At 36.7% G+C, this 15758-nt stretch overlaps 1 pseudogene; it reads right to left on the reverse strand.

Annotated features, from left to right (window-relative positions):
• Nucleotides 1-846: 846 nt before the first annotated feature.
• LOC129505504 (ferritin light chain-like) lies at nucleotides 847-1575 on the reverse strand (annotated as a pseudogene).
• Nucleotides 1576-15758: the final 14183 nt, after the last annotated feature.

The raw sequence follows: 15758 nt of genomic DNA on the forward strand, positions 1-15758 counted from the left end.
TTATGAAATTCCTTCTGATGAGACATAATTTTAAAGTTATAGGAAATATTTTAGCTACTCACATTAGTAGAGGCACAAAGTTTTGAAAATCACATATTAGCCAGTAACTCCGTTTTTCCCAGTCACATTTTCTATCTAAGTTGGGACTAATAAATAAAGTAATTGATCTAAATTTTATATTACTCCCAAATTTTATTATATTAATTGCTTTGTACACCCAACACTCTAACTTCCATTCCTTTGGTACATGTACCATACTTTTTTTTTGTACAACTTTTGGCCTGGCCACCTGTTTCAAGCCAAGCATTACTCAAGATTTTTATTAATTTAAGTAGAGAAGTGATCATTTGAAAGGATGTATTTGTTTACTAAATAGATTAACTAATTTGGGATTTGTTATCATTTATTATTTAGTGTTTTTATAAATTGATTTTAAAATTCCTTCTTACATAACAAAAATAGACTAACTTATTATGATATTTGCATCTTATATTAATATAGAATTTAACATTTTTAGGTAGGCAAACATATTCTATTGCTCGCTTTTTAAAAATTATTGAAGTATGGCTGACATACAATGCTATATTAGTTTCAGGTGTAATAGTGATTCAACAATTCTATACATAATGCTCACCATAATAAGTGCAGTTACCATATAATATTATAATATTACAATATTTTTTGCTGCAAAAAGCTTTATCATTTCCATTTGCTCCATGGCTTAGGAGAAGTCTCCGGGGTGGTTAAAAAGCTGCCTAGTGGCTGCGGAGAGTGGCTTAGGTACAAGCCCTGGCACCAAGGGGATGCCAGAGGGTCCCCTCAAAAGCTGTGGGGCTTTAGAGGCTCCTAGTGGTGCTTGAGGGTTAGCCTTGGGAAGAGATGCTCATCCAGCCCCACCTGGAGACCAGCCAACCTGCAGAGGTCAGGTGGTAGCCCATCTACTTGATGAGTTTCACCTCCTCATTTGGGAAGTGGCTTTCCAAGAAATCTCAGAGGTAGAGGTCTGTGGGATAGAACCCAGGCCATGCATATCCAAAAGGGCCTGATTCAGGTTCTTTTCCAGGACCATGGTTGCTTCCATGGCATCCAGGGTTTTACCCCACTCATCTTGGGAGACTTCTGCACATCTTGGAAGATGGCACAGCTGCAGCGCTGGTTTTACATTTTCAAGAGACATTCGGCTAGCCTTGAGCCAACTCTTCAGCCAACTCCTGGAAAAAAATGCCCCCACTACCTCGAGAGCCACATAGTCTGGTAGAAATAGAAGCCCAAAGAAAGGTAGGTGTAGGAGGTCAGCAGATGCATGTTGACCAGAAGGTCGATGGTGTCTTCCACCTCAGGGGAATAATTCTGATGAATAGGGGAGCTCATGAGTAATCAGTAATAAGGAACTTATTCAGTAATAGGAACTTAATCAGTAATAAGGAACTTATTCAGTAATAGGAACTTAATCAGTAATAAGGAACTACCCTCAAAACAGAGTGCTGGCTGGTCCCAGAGGCAGAGTGGCCAAGAACATAGCTCTGAAGTTTGCCTGGGGAAAAGGTTGGGAAAAAAGTTGGAGGGTAGTTGGAGGGTGATAGAAGGGATGTCCCTGGGTCTGTTCAGTCCAAACACTGTTGAAGCAAGAGAGATCCACAGGACCATGGACACACTGCCTAACATTATAGTATTGACTATATTCCCTATGCTTTACTTTGCAACTTATTTATTTTATAACTGGAAGCCAGTACCTCCTAATCCCCTTCACCTATTCTGCTCATCCCCCCACCCACCTCCTATCATTAGTTTGTTCTCCTTATTTAAGAGTCTGTTCTTCATTTATTTTGTATTTCAGATAGCACAAAAAAGTGAAATCATATGGCTTTTGTCTTTGATTTATTTTACTTACCATAATACCCTCTAGGTCCATCCATGTTGAGGCAAATGGCAATATCTCATTTCTTATGGGTAATATTCCATTATATATATGGAATATGTATATATACCACATCTTTGTTATCCACTCACTTATCAGTGGACACTTGGGTTGCTTCCATATCTTTGCTTTGTAAATAATGCTGTAATAAACATATGGGTGCAATTATCTTTTTGAATTAGTGTTTTCCTTTTCTTTGGGTAAATACGCAGTAGTGGAATTACTGGATGATAATGGCATTTCTGTTTTTAACTTTTTGAGGAATCAAACTGTTTTCCACAGTGATTGCACCAATTTATATTCCCACCAATAGTGCACCAGGTTCCTTTTTTCCCATATTCTTGCCAATATTCATTATTTCTTATCTATTTTATAATAGCCATTCTGACTGTGTAAGATGATATCTCATTATGGTTTTGATTTTTGTTTTCCTGATGATTAGTTATGCTAAGCATCTTTTTTTTTTGGCTAAGCATCTTTTCATGTTTTTTAGCCATCTGTATGTCTTCTTCAGAAAAAAAAGTCTATTTAGGTCCTCTGCCCATTTTTAAATCAGATTGTTTGATTTTTTTGGTGTTGAGTTGTAAAAGTTCTTTATATATTTTTGGATTTAGTCTCTATCAAATATATCATTTGCAATATTTTCTGCCTCAGTTGGTTACCTTTTTGTTTTGTGGATAATTTCCTTTGCTGGCTTTCTATTTTGGTGTGGTCCCAATAGTTTATTTTTGCTTTTGTTTTCCTTGCCTAAGGAGACATATCCATAAATATGTTGCTAAGCTATTGCTGCTAAGTTTACTCAAGTGTTTGATTAATGCTCTTGGTAGTACATCACACAATTACTTTCTAAGTTTTAAGTATTTGTTCACTTCCTTTTGCCAAGCAGCAGATCATGTGCTTCAACTCTGCAATGATAGAAAATGGTAATTGTTTTTGCTGAATTAATTCTGGAAAGTGACCATTCCTAATGGGCAGAATTCAATGACAAGATCATTTCCTTGCTGCTTAGTTTTGTTTAAGGCTCGGGACCACCTACTGAATGGATGGGGGTGGGAAGGCTATTGGCAATTATTTTTAAAAAGGAAGAAAGTCTGTGCACCTGTTGTACAGCTGTAATGACAGCCAAACAGAGACAAAGCATGCAGGGAGTGTGCTCAGCAGTTATTGCTCTCACATGAGGTGTAAATGCTTTGCTGTTTCAAGAATTCCTGTGAAAAGCATCAGGCCTAACAGTATCCTCAAATGAATTATTTTGTGAGAGATTCTTCCTGCCTTTCATTTTAATGTGTGGAAAGTGATGAAAGGAGTTTCTTTCCAAAGGCAGGAAAACTTTATAAAATATCTCATAGAATAACAATTTTTTTATTTTTTTAAAAAAGATTTTATTTATTTAGTCATGAGAGACACACAGAGAGAGGCAGAGACACAGGCAGAGGGAGAAGCAGGTTCCATGCAGGGAGCCTGATGTGGGACTCGATCCTGGGTCTCCAGGATCATGACCTGGGCTGAAGGCAGCACTAAACTCCTGAGCCACTGGGGCTGCCCAGAATAACAAATTTTATTTTATTTTATTTTATTTTATTTTATTATTTTATTTTATTTTATTTTATTTTATTTTTTTCAGGGTAATAAATTTTAAAAGGGAAAACTAAAAGAAAAAGATAGTGATTTTTGAGCCATTTCCATTATCCAGAAAGCTCTACTGAGCAATGTTTCCCTAGAGATACTTATTTTATAAAAATATAATTTCAAATAAATTTTTTGATATAATTATTAAGTTCACACCAAATTATATCTACCTTAGGTCTTAAAGAGGCTTTACACTTTTTTTGTCCATCAAAAATAGAATAACAATAACAAAAAAGTAGTATGTTCTTATACTGGAATACCACTCCTTAATGAAAAGGAACAAATTACAGATTTATATAAGTTTGGGTAAGCCTTGTAATGAGATACAGAAGGAAACTATTAGTATACATCTATTTATATAAAGTTCAGGAAAAGGGATGCATAGTTGGTGAAAAGCTACAACAAAAATTAAGGGAGTTATTATCATAAAATCATAATAATGGTTATGTCAAAGGTTAAGGAAGGAGAATACGCCTTGAAGGCATACATGGGCAGGCTTCCAGGCTGCCAGCACTGTTCTATTTCCTAACCTGTGCAGTGGTAACATCTGCATTTTTTCTATAAATTCTCCTCAACATGTTGTATTTTGCAATAAAAATAGGCTAAAAATCACTGTCACAGTTCATTGAATGTGCCTACATCTTTGCAAATATCAAATCATACTTAAAATGCTACAATTGAGTGATTATTCATAGATTCATGAAATCTAGACGTGAGTGTACAGATTTCTTAGTGTACAAGCTACAGTGTTACCTTTTAGTGATAAGGAGAAATTGTTACTTGAAAAATGTTGGCAGTAGATTATGGTAAACATACTTAAACAAAAATAATATCACTTTTTTATTCCCTCAGGTGTGCATAAACTAGATGGCATATTTTTATTCTTTAAGTGGCCAGATATTTTAAATATCTTTGCTGCATTTGCTGTCATTCTTTTCTAGCTGTCATGTCAAATAAAAGATTGATGGAGGTGCTTGTAGATTTAGAAGTTGATACTGAAGCATTTATTAAGGACAAGTTAGCACAAACATTTTCCTACTACCACTAAAATCCAGAATCGGTTCCAACATTTCAACTGAAAATGCTTCAAATATTCAAAACAATCTCTCATGCTATTATAAATTGGAAAGGTTTAGAGACTTTATCTACAGATACTTGTACAGCAAGAAGGGTGGTTCACACTCAATTATTCATAGAACCTGAGGTTGTTGTTTATAAGGTAGTGAACTTGGATATATATCAGACCTGCCATGATCTGGAGCCTGACTATCCTTCCTAATTAATATCCTTTCTAATTATTAATGTCCTTCCAACTTAATGCCCTGCTCCTCTCCAAATCTCACCATAGAGCTGATGAATATTAAGCTTCTTGAAGTTTTGTATCTTCACGACTTCCACAGCTGTCTGAAGACTCTTTTGGTTACATGTTAGAAGAACCAACTCAAGCTAGGTTAACAAAAAAGAAAAGTTTTTTTTTTAATTAAAAAAGTAAAAAGTGGGATCCCTGGGTGGCGTAGCGGTTTAGCGCCTGCCTTTGGCCCAGGGCACGATCCTGGAGACTTGGGATCGAATCCCACGTCGGGCTCCCGGTGCATGGAGTCTGCTTCTCCCTCTGCCTGTGTCTCTGCCTCTCTCTCTCTCTCTCTCTCTCTCTCTCTGACTATCATAAATAATAAATAAAAAAATAAAAAATAAAAAAGTAAAAAGCTATTGTACTTTCTGTACAATTTCAAATCCAAAAGAAGTAACTACTATTAAAATTTGGCTATGGCTCAGATTTCAGATTTTATGCATACCTGCACAGATGTTTTTTTTCTTCACGTGGGATGATAATATCTATGTTGTCTCCCAGTGGTTTTTTTTTCATATAATGAATAATCTTACAAGATAGTATTTTTTAAATATTTTATTTATTTATTCATGAGAGACACAGAGAGAGGCAGAGACACAGGCAGAGGGAGAAGCAGGCTCCTGTGAGAAGCCGGATGCGGGACTCGATTCCAGCACCCCGGGATCATGACCTGAGCCGAATGCAGATGCTCAACCACTGAGCCACCCAGGCGTCCCACAAGACAGTATTAAAGGATAAGTTAGAGGGCCTCCCAATTTTGTAATGGCTGCATTATGTTAATTAACATTTAAAATATTTCCAATTTATTTACAAGAAATTATGGAACATAATGCTGGGACTATCAATAAAACCTGTTTTATAGAATCCAAGGAAAAGTCAAACAATCATCAGCAGGAATGGAGGAAACAAAGCAATTCCGTAGCAAGAATCCTTTGACTTTCCTTCTAGAGCTCTGTGATTAATACATCTCTCTGGAATGTGTTTACATTCTCCAGAGAGTATCAGATACTGTGGAGTCTGGTGTCACATTTGGTCCTATTAGGTTTGAACCAAGAGGCCAGGGTCAGATAGGAAAAAACATGGCTGTGAGAATCAACAGCTGAGGTGGATGTAGAGCCCATTTCCTATTTGATTTTGCCTTTCAGGTGCTTACATAGTGTCTTACCATCTCCACAGGAAGAGTTGTGACAAAGTAGCTCTCTGTAATAAGTTGTCCTCCTCTCTTTTCCCCCTTTACATTAGTGTTTTACTGACATTTTATGCTAAATTAAAAGATCATTTATGTGACAGGCCCTGAAGTTCAGGTCTAGTGGGGCCAGCCCCATGGAGCTGCAATGAAAGGAGGACAATGAGAAAGAAAAAAAAAAAAAAAAGGCGGGGGGATCCTTGGGTGGCTCAGCGGTTTTGCGCCTGCCTTTGGCCCAGGGCGTGATCCTAGAGTCCTAGGATCAAGTCCCACGTCCGGCTCCCGGCATAGAGCCTGCTTCTTCCTCTGCCTGTGTCTCTGCCTCTCTGTCTCTCTCCTCTCTCTCTCTCTCTCTATGTCTATCATAAATAAATAAAAATAAATCTTTAAAAAAAAAAAAAAGAAAGAAAGGAGGACAATGAAGTCTGTGTGCGACCTGAGTACCAGATCCTTGCTTTCAGTATCCAAAACACTTGCCCCCACCCTTCCAGAACTATATGTCCAACTGCTTACCAACATCTCCCATCTAGACATCCTTTGGACATGTCAAATCAGCATTTCCAATACTGAATCTACTTTCCTCTCACAGACTTCCACTTGTTCTGGCTTACCTTAGTCAATAGCATCTCACCCTGCTTTCCAACCAGTCACCAACTTCTGTTAAGGCCTCTCCAATCCATTGCCACTGCTCTGATGTAGGCTACCATCTTCTGTAGCCTGCACAACTGGAAACTCTAACTCATCAGACTTCTCTCCTGCCTCTAGTCTTACTAGAGTCAGTTCTTGACCCTGCAGCCAGTGAGAGCAAAACCTTTCCTTGCAAACTAGTCTCTCTTCAGTATAGAGCCTGAAGTCCTTAGCATAGCTCAGCAGAGGATAGTATTCCAAGTGGATTAGGCATTTTATGAATTGCCCACTTCTTCCATCTTAGCCTCTCTATCCTCTTTATTTCCATTTCTATTTTCTTGCAGCTCCCTGATTTCTTGCCTCTAGAGCAGTGGTTCTGAACCTTGACTGCACATTAAAATAATCTGGAGAGCTTTTAAAAAAAAATACTACCAGCCTGGTTGCCCCAGACAAATGAAATCAGAACTCCTGGGGGTGAGACCCAGGGCTAGGATTTATGTTCTTTTTTTTTTTTTTTAAGATTTTATTTATTTATTCATAGAGACAGAGAGAGAGAGGCAGAGACACAGGCAGAGGGAGAAGCAGGCACCATACAGAGAGCCTGATGTGGGACTCGATCCAGGGTCTCCAGGATCACGCCCCAGGCTGCAGGCAGCACTAAACCACTGCGCCACCGGGCCACCCTAGGATTTATGTTCTTAAAGCTCCATAGATGATTCCAATATGTAACCAAGTTTAGGAGCCTCTGCAAATCTTTGCATAGCTTCATTTCCTCTCCTTGACCCAATCCCTATTCCCTTCTTTATTTTTATTTTTGCTTTTTTTACGATTTTATATATTTGAGAGAGAGAGAGGTAGGAGAGCGAGAACGCATGTGCTCCTGAGTGTTGAGGCCTGGGGGAGTGGGTGGCAAAAGGAGAAGGAGAAGCAGGTTCCTGGCTGAGAAGAGAGCTCCACACAGGGGCTGATCCCAGGATCTCAGCACTCCAGGATCATGACCTGAGCCAAAGGCAGACGCTTAACCAGCTGAGCCACTCAGGCGCCCCCAACCCTTGTTTATTCTTGACCTCCTTCTCTAAGCTGCCTAGCTCAAACTCATCCTACTTATCTGACAACCCACACATACAGAGAAGCCTTTCTTGACCACAGGAAATGTTATGTGAATAGATGGAGAATTTTGAACAACTCTCAAGATCTCTGGATTCGTATCTATAAATTATCCTTTGGACCATCTGATATCTATCTAATAATAAATGTCATGAAGATGTAACTGTGTCAGGCTAATCATGTACATTCATTCATTAACTACCACTGTCAGAGTTTGTGCTAGTTGTTTGTCTAATTATCACATTTCATCCTTTCTGTAATCTTTAGGAAGTATTCAAATCCTATTTTACTGCTGAGAAAACTGAAGCTTTGACAGTTTAACAAATATAGACTAAATATGTAATATATTTAGTACATATTTAGTATTATTTTTATATAGTTATATAATAGTTTATATATTTTAAATGTAATTACTTTATATATTACAATAATATATTTTAATTATATATTATTTATTCAGTATATATATTAACATACACACTAAATATGTAATGTATACTAAAGCTAAAGTGTGGATACCAGTATGAATCATAAGAAGAACCCAGAATATGAAATATTCTCCAGGGTTTTTTTTAATCAAAATATTATAAATGAAAAGTTCTGAAATCCTCTAACAAGAAACTGTTTGGAAATGTATGTTTTAGATTTTTCAGATGCATATGGAAAGAACTACTCAGCAGCATAGCAGAAGAATAATAAATAAAAATTTTGGAAATATCAACTAATGGTTTTATGCAAACAACAGTGTTTCTGATAAGCACATAAAAATTCAGATAAGAGAGATGGCAAATTCATTTATTTTGCTTTAAATTGGAAAATAGTTATTTTACTATTCTCATGTATATTTAAGAGGATATATTTCAAAAGCAACAGTTAGGAACAAAAGCTTAAATGGGATTTCTAGCAGTTTTAATGCTATGGAGAACTTTATATCTACTGCATGGTTGACAGATAGTAAGGCTTCAGAACCAGAATATACACCACACCCTTTTTATTCACTGTCCCTTCCTATCTCCACTTCTCTCTTCCCCTCCCCTCAAATCACAATCTCTCTTTATTTTTCCAGCTTGCACTGTGTATTCATTCACCTCCTGTGTAATTACCATAAATAATCAGCAAGATAGGACCTGTGTGGTACAAATGCCACACCTTGGTTGTGTTGGGAGCAACCACTTGAAGTGATGGCAACCTAAACATTTGCACACTTTTTAAGGTCACAATGTCCTGTAGTTAAGTATTTCACAAATAAATCTTTTAAAATCCAATAGGCAAAATATCTGAATGTTTCTCCATGGTTAATACCCGACCCAAAAGTCACCTTTTGACTGGCCAAAACACTTGACTCTACATGCCTGGGATGGGTGTTGACCGTAGCCCAGAATGATTTCTTCAAATTAAAAACAAAACACAAAAAAACAATTGTTCTTTCCTATGAAGAACTAAGCAGGAGAAAACAAAAGGCTTTGTTCAGCTGTAAATCATGTAAAAGCAGGGGTATGTTACCTGCTTCTGCCAAGACTAAATTAAAGCAATCAGCAACAGGACTTTAGAGATTGCAAAATCCCAGAAAAGGAATATTATGGCACTTTCTTGAGCCAAATATTAGTGTGAAAGGAAAAATGAAATAATTAAATAATAAAATTAAATTTAAAAAGAGATTCTCAATAAATAATAAGATAAGCAGGAAACACTCCCATTATGGGTTTCTTTGGCCCATACCCTGTCTTCACTATCAGACTCAAGCCTTCAGTTAAGTATTAATTTTCCTTTTGCTTATGCTTAGTTGTGTGCTCTGTGGATCCTCCCAGCTGCAAGATAATTTTTCATTCTCATTCTTCCCAAAGAAAGTGTGAGGTTCTTTAGCATGTAATAATGAGTCCCCAGTTTTGGAGAGTTACAAAACTCTGATTTCCAAATCACTAACACCACTTCCCACCCAGCCCCATACAAATATGGGGCCCAAGGTGTGCAAAAAGACAATTAGATGGTACTGCATAAACCAGTCAAATTCTATAACTTAGAAGTGAAGAAATTGAGAGTCAGAAAGAATTCTTTTTCTCAAATTCACACTAGTTATTGGCAAACTAAAATAGAATTCAGATCACATGAGTTCTAGTCAAGTATATTTTCCTCTACCTAATTATTTATCTTAGTAAGTTTATTTTGCTTACAAAATTTCACAACACACTTCGAGATAGCTGGCGATATCTGGATTATCATTAAACTAAGTGTGGGATCATCATCAAAGAAAAGCAAAGAATTTAATTGAAATTCCTAAAACTTCATTTTGTTTTTGTACTTAGTCACAAACTTCACAGATGCCAGGTTTCGGTTTGTTTGTTGTTGCTTTTCCCAATATCTAGGTTTTGCTAGCATGACCTCCCCTGGATAATCTGTTTCTTATCGTAATTTTGCAATGTAATTTTAACCATTACATTTTCCTTTGATTTGTCATTGTCATCCTTTCCGACACTGACTAACCATTGCATACTTTTTTTTTTTAAGATTTTATTTATTTATTCAGGAGAGACACAGAGAGGGAGAGGTAGAGACATGGGCAGAGGGAGAAGCAGGCTCCATGCAGGGAGCCTGATGTGGGACTTGATCCAGGGACTCCGGGATCACGCCCTGAATTGAAGGCAGACGCCCAACCGTTGAGCCACCCAGGCATCCTGTATACTCTGTTTTCAAACAAGATGGTACAACTTCTCCAGAGGAACTACCAAGAAACTTAAGATAAATTAGCTGCTTACATAAGATAGTTGCCTCTTAACTCTGCTTTTTATGCAGCTTTTCTTCTTGGCCTTCATAAGTGCCTTTTGGAATAAACTCAACTGAGCCAAATTCATTCTGATAACTTGTCTTAAAAGCTCTTGTATCAACTTTACTTCTCACTCATTAGCTAAACATTAAATAGATCTCTTTTTCTCCTCTTCTTTGGGTGCTCCAATGACCAACGGATTTCGATATAAACTTCATGAAGTCAAGGCAAAGTTATTCTTACTTAGCAGCACTTGGTTCAGTGACCTGTCAATGATGTGCCATTAAGTGCTAAATCTCTAAGCACATGTGATAAGCATAACCCAAAAGTAATGCCAGGATACAATCCTATGTTCTCCAGGGTCCAAGGCACCCAACAGGCATGACAACATGTTACAACATGCAGCCTCTTCTCTGGCCAGTTATGCTACTTCTTCAATCACAACTTGAGCTTTACACTGAAATCCATTAATCTATTATTCCATTTCTTCCCACTTCTAAGTTTAGATATTACTAAAAATATTCATGTACATCTTTTAGACTGTGAGCTCCTTATAGGCAATGACTATGAAGTATTTAACTTTGACTTCCCAGTGACTAATTGCCTGATTCGTTATGGGTATTTAATAAATACTGAATCAGTAAGTGAATGAATAAATAAGAAATGAATGAATGTGCTCCAAATCCCTCCCATACAACGATAATGCTGTTAATGCTATACATTAAGGCCAATATTCTCTTCTGTGATTCATGTTTCCTTGCCCTTTCCCTAACTCAGTTCCCTTTCTTCATCTCTGCCTCAAAAGAAAATATCTCTTTTCTGTTATAGGCCAAGATTATAGGAAATTACAAAGCTTAAAGGAGATGCTGATCTTATATATGAAAGTAATGAGATACTCATTGGTATGCCCCAATACATTATGGGATATTTATTTGGGACAATGATCAGCTTCCAGTTTACAAACAAAGCTGACACCATCCATTAAGATTATCTGGGCCTGAACATTGAAAAGGAACACACTGGAACTCAGCAAGGAAAGGAATTGGAAGAGTAGGAAGGAGGTGTAAGACCAGCTGGTGCTAGAATAGATATGAGCTTTTCTTTCTTTCTTTCTTTCTTTCTTTCTTTCTTTCTTTCTTTCTTTCTTTCTCTTCTCTTCTCTTCTCTTCTCTTCTCTTCTCTTCTCTTCTCTTCTCTTCTTTCTCTTCTCTTCTCTTCTCTTCTCTTCTCTTCTCTTCTCTTCTCTTCTCTTCCCTCTCCTCTCCTCTCCTCTCCTCTCCTCTCCTCTTCTCTTCTTTTCTTTCTTTCTTTTTCTTTCCTTCTTTCTTTCTTTTTCTTTTTTTTTTTTAAGATTTTGTTTATTTCTTTAAGAGAGAGAGAACAAGCATGAGCAGGTGGCAGGGGGTGGGGGGTTAGTGGCAGAGGGAGAGGGAGAAACAGACTCTCTGTTGAGCAGGGAGCTGGGTGTGAGGAGACTCCATCCCAGGACCCTGAGATCACGACCTGAGCTGAAGACAGATGGTTAACCAACTGAGGCACCCAAGCACCCCAACATGATCTTCTAAATGCAATCATAGAGGCAGCTCACACCTTCTCCACTCCAATACCTGCAATGAGCTCTGGTTTATTGACAGTTCCTCAGCTACTGAGCACTATTTCAGTTGCTCATTAAGGATTTGTGACTTCTTTTTTTTCTCAAATTCCTTTTACCTTGTAGGACTCCTTCAATAGTCAATTAATCACATTTCAAATGTCAGCAAATGTACTATTTGTTCTGAAATCTAAACCCTACCTAAGACAGTCCATTTGCTATGGAAGGTTCTGTGTCACTGACCCCACAGACTAGTAACTTTGGGCTATGTTTGTTCTTCTTTTAATTTATTTAGATATAAAGTTAGGTTGTTTATTTGGGACGTTTCTTGTTTTTTGAGATAGGCCTTTATCACTATGAAATTCCCTCTTAGAATTGCTTTTGCTGCATCTCATAGTCTTGGAAAGTTGTCATTCCATTTACAAGTATTTCAAAGTGTTTTTTGATCACTTCTTTGGTTTCTTCATTGATCCACTGTGGTTTAGTAAAATTTTTAGTTTTTGTGTATTTGTGTTTTTCCCATTTTTCTTCTTCTACTTGATTTCTAGTTTTGTGGCCTAAGATGTGATCTATCCTAGAGAAATGTTCCATGTGTACTTGAAAATAATGTGTTTTCTGCAATTTGGGGGTAAAATGTTCTGCATATATCTATTAAGGTCCATCTGGTCTAATATGTAATTTTTGAAAATGTGTATTATTTTTCATTTTTGAGGAACCACCATATTGGATTCTTTCCATGTAGGCTATCCCCATTTACAACGAATAATGCACAAGGATTTCTTTTTCTCCACACTCTCACTAATACACCCTCACTGATGGTTATGTCTTGTCTTCTAAAAAAATTATTTTATTTTATTTTTTTTATTAAATGTTGTTTTTATATTAAGGTATAATTTACATATAAAATTATATTGCTTTCAAGTATACAACATAATGATTTTATTTTGTGAAATGATAACCATAATAAGTTAGTTAACCTCTGCTACCATATATAGTTACATATTTTTTTCTAATGATGAGAAATTTTAACATCTACTCTCTTAGCAGCTTTCACATATGCAAAGTAGCATTATTAACTCTAGTCACCAGGCTGTATTTCTTGTCTTTTTCTATTGCCAGTCAAGTAGTTATGAGATGATCTCATTGTAGTTTTGATTTGCATTTCCCTCATAATTAATGATGTTTAGCATCATTTCACGTACCTGTTGGCTATCTGTAAGTCTTCTTTGGGAAAATGTCTAGTTAGATCATCTGCCCATTTTTAAAATCAGCTTGCTTCTAATTGTATGATTTCTTTATGTATTTTGAATATTAATTCCTTATGAGACATAGTTTGTAAACATTTTCTTCCATTTGGTAGGTTGCTTTTCATTTTGTTATTTCCAATGCTGTGCAGAAGCTTTTTAGTTTGATAGAGTCCCACTTGTCTATTTTTGCTTTTGTTGCTTTTGTTTTTGATGTCAAATTGAAAAAAAATTACTGCCAAAATGCATCTCAAGGAGCTTATGCCCTATGTCTTCTTCTAGTAATTTTGCTACACATTTACACCATAGGAAGCCAATGCTTTTAAAGCTATATCTGTGAAATCAATATGCTGGATCTTGGCTTGAATATAAAATAAATGAAATGGGAAAGAATAGAAAATGTCTGAGTTAACTCCTCCTAGTAAGGAAAGGTATTGTTTCATGGTACTTTAATTTCAGTCATATAAGTACTTATTGGGACATGAGGTAAATATTCTTTCTATAAGGATTTGGTTGAAACAGCTTAAAAATTACTGTCATAGTGTAAGTACATAGACTAGATCTCCTAAAATGTATTTTTTGATTGTGGTGTTGATATCTGCAAATAAGTACTGGATATTTAGGTGGATAAAAGGGAAATATCTAAGATTTAAGCATGCTTAAAGGGAGATGAGAGCATCAAACAATCCAATTTATTTTGTGGCAATCCTCAGCAATTCTGGGCTCAGAGCTCCATTCAGCAGTTTCCTGAAATAAATGAAGATTCTGCTTCTATAATTGTAGTGAATAGAATTTTTATAGTTACTTTTAAAGTTTGTAACAACATAATTAGTGTAACTTAAGGAGTTCTTCAAGATCTTACAGATCTGGGATCCCTGGGTGGCTCAGCGGTTTGGCACCTGCCTTCTTCCTGGGGTATGATCCTGGAGACCTGGGATCGAATCTCACATCAGGCTCCTTCCGTGGATCCTGCTTCTCCCTCTGCCTATGTCTCTGCGCCTCTCTTTCTCTCTCTGTCTCTGTTTCTCATCAGTAAGTAAATAAAATCTTAAAAAAAATCTTATAGATCTTCTTTAGATCTGTACCTAAACCAGAAACCAATTACTTGTTCTTTGGTGTAAAAGTGGTATTAATCTGTATAAGTCACTAGAGGAACATTTTATAACAACTGAATATTCACATATATTGATACATTTCCAAATAATATGGTGAAGAGATTTTAGTGCTTTCTTTGACCTTCTAGAATCCATGATTCTAAACAATTAGGTAAGTCAAAATTTATCCTACTTATTGATTCTGCACCAATTCTTGGGTCTGCAACTTTTCTTAGATGTTCTCTGCTTCAATATAGTCCAGAACTTATTTTTTTTTAATTTTCAACTTTTTTTTTTACTTTTTATGTTGACATATTGTCAACATACAATGTTACATTAGTTTCAGGTGTACAGCATAGTGATTTGACGAGTGTATATGTTTTGCTATGCTTATCATAATGTAGCCACCATCTGTCACAATGCAATTGCACTACAACGCCATAGACTGCATTCCCTATGCTGAGACTTTTATCCTCATGACTTATTCCATAACTGGAAGCCTATATCTGCCACTCTCCTTCACCCATTTTGCCCATCCCCTTAGCAACCATCAGCTTGTTCTCTATATTTATGGTTTGTTTCTCTTTTTGTCTGTTTATTCATTAATTTTTTTTGGATTCTACATATAAGTGAAATCATATGGCATTTATATTTATCTGTCTATTTCACTAAGCATAATACTTTTTAGGTTAGTCCAGAACTTCTTATTGGAGCAAAGGAATCTGGAAAAAAATACACTATGTCTTACATGACTAACTGTTGCCACTTCAGTGGGTATTTGCATTTGAAAGAGGACCTGATACTGGCCAGAAGAATCTTTAACACAAAAGAATGAGCAGATCTATGACAGGCCATGAAGAGATACATATGACATATTTCTCATACTTGATATTCATCATCTTTTGACATCCTCCCCCAGTGTAAACATCTAAGCCATAGTTAAGTAAACTCAGGTCTGCTGTTCACATGCACCCAGGTGAGACTTCCAGGTGGAAGAGAGCAATGTGAGATGCAGACACCATATCAAATACATTTTTTGGTGAAGATGTTGCAGAGATGTTGGTGAAGATATGGTTTTCAAGGGAAAAGTGGTAGAGTCTTTGATGTGTAGAGTTCAAGATCAGTGATGTGAGCTGGGAGGTCTGTGTCCAGGAGAGCAATGAGATCTTTGTTGAAGGGGTTCTATAATGTGATTCGGGCTTGGTTTCTGGCTGCATTGGCTACAAATTTGACTCTCTGACTATCATAGA

The sequence above is a fragment of the Nyctereutes procyonoides genome, unplaced genomic scaffold, assembly GCF_905146905.1.
Source record: "Nyctereutes procyonoides isolate TBG_1078 unplaced genomic scaffold, NYPRO_anot_genome, whole genome shotgun sequence".
Lineage (NCBI taxonomy): Eukaryota > Metazoa > Chordata > Mammalia > Carnivora > Canidae > Nyctereutes > Nyctereutes procyonoides.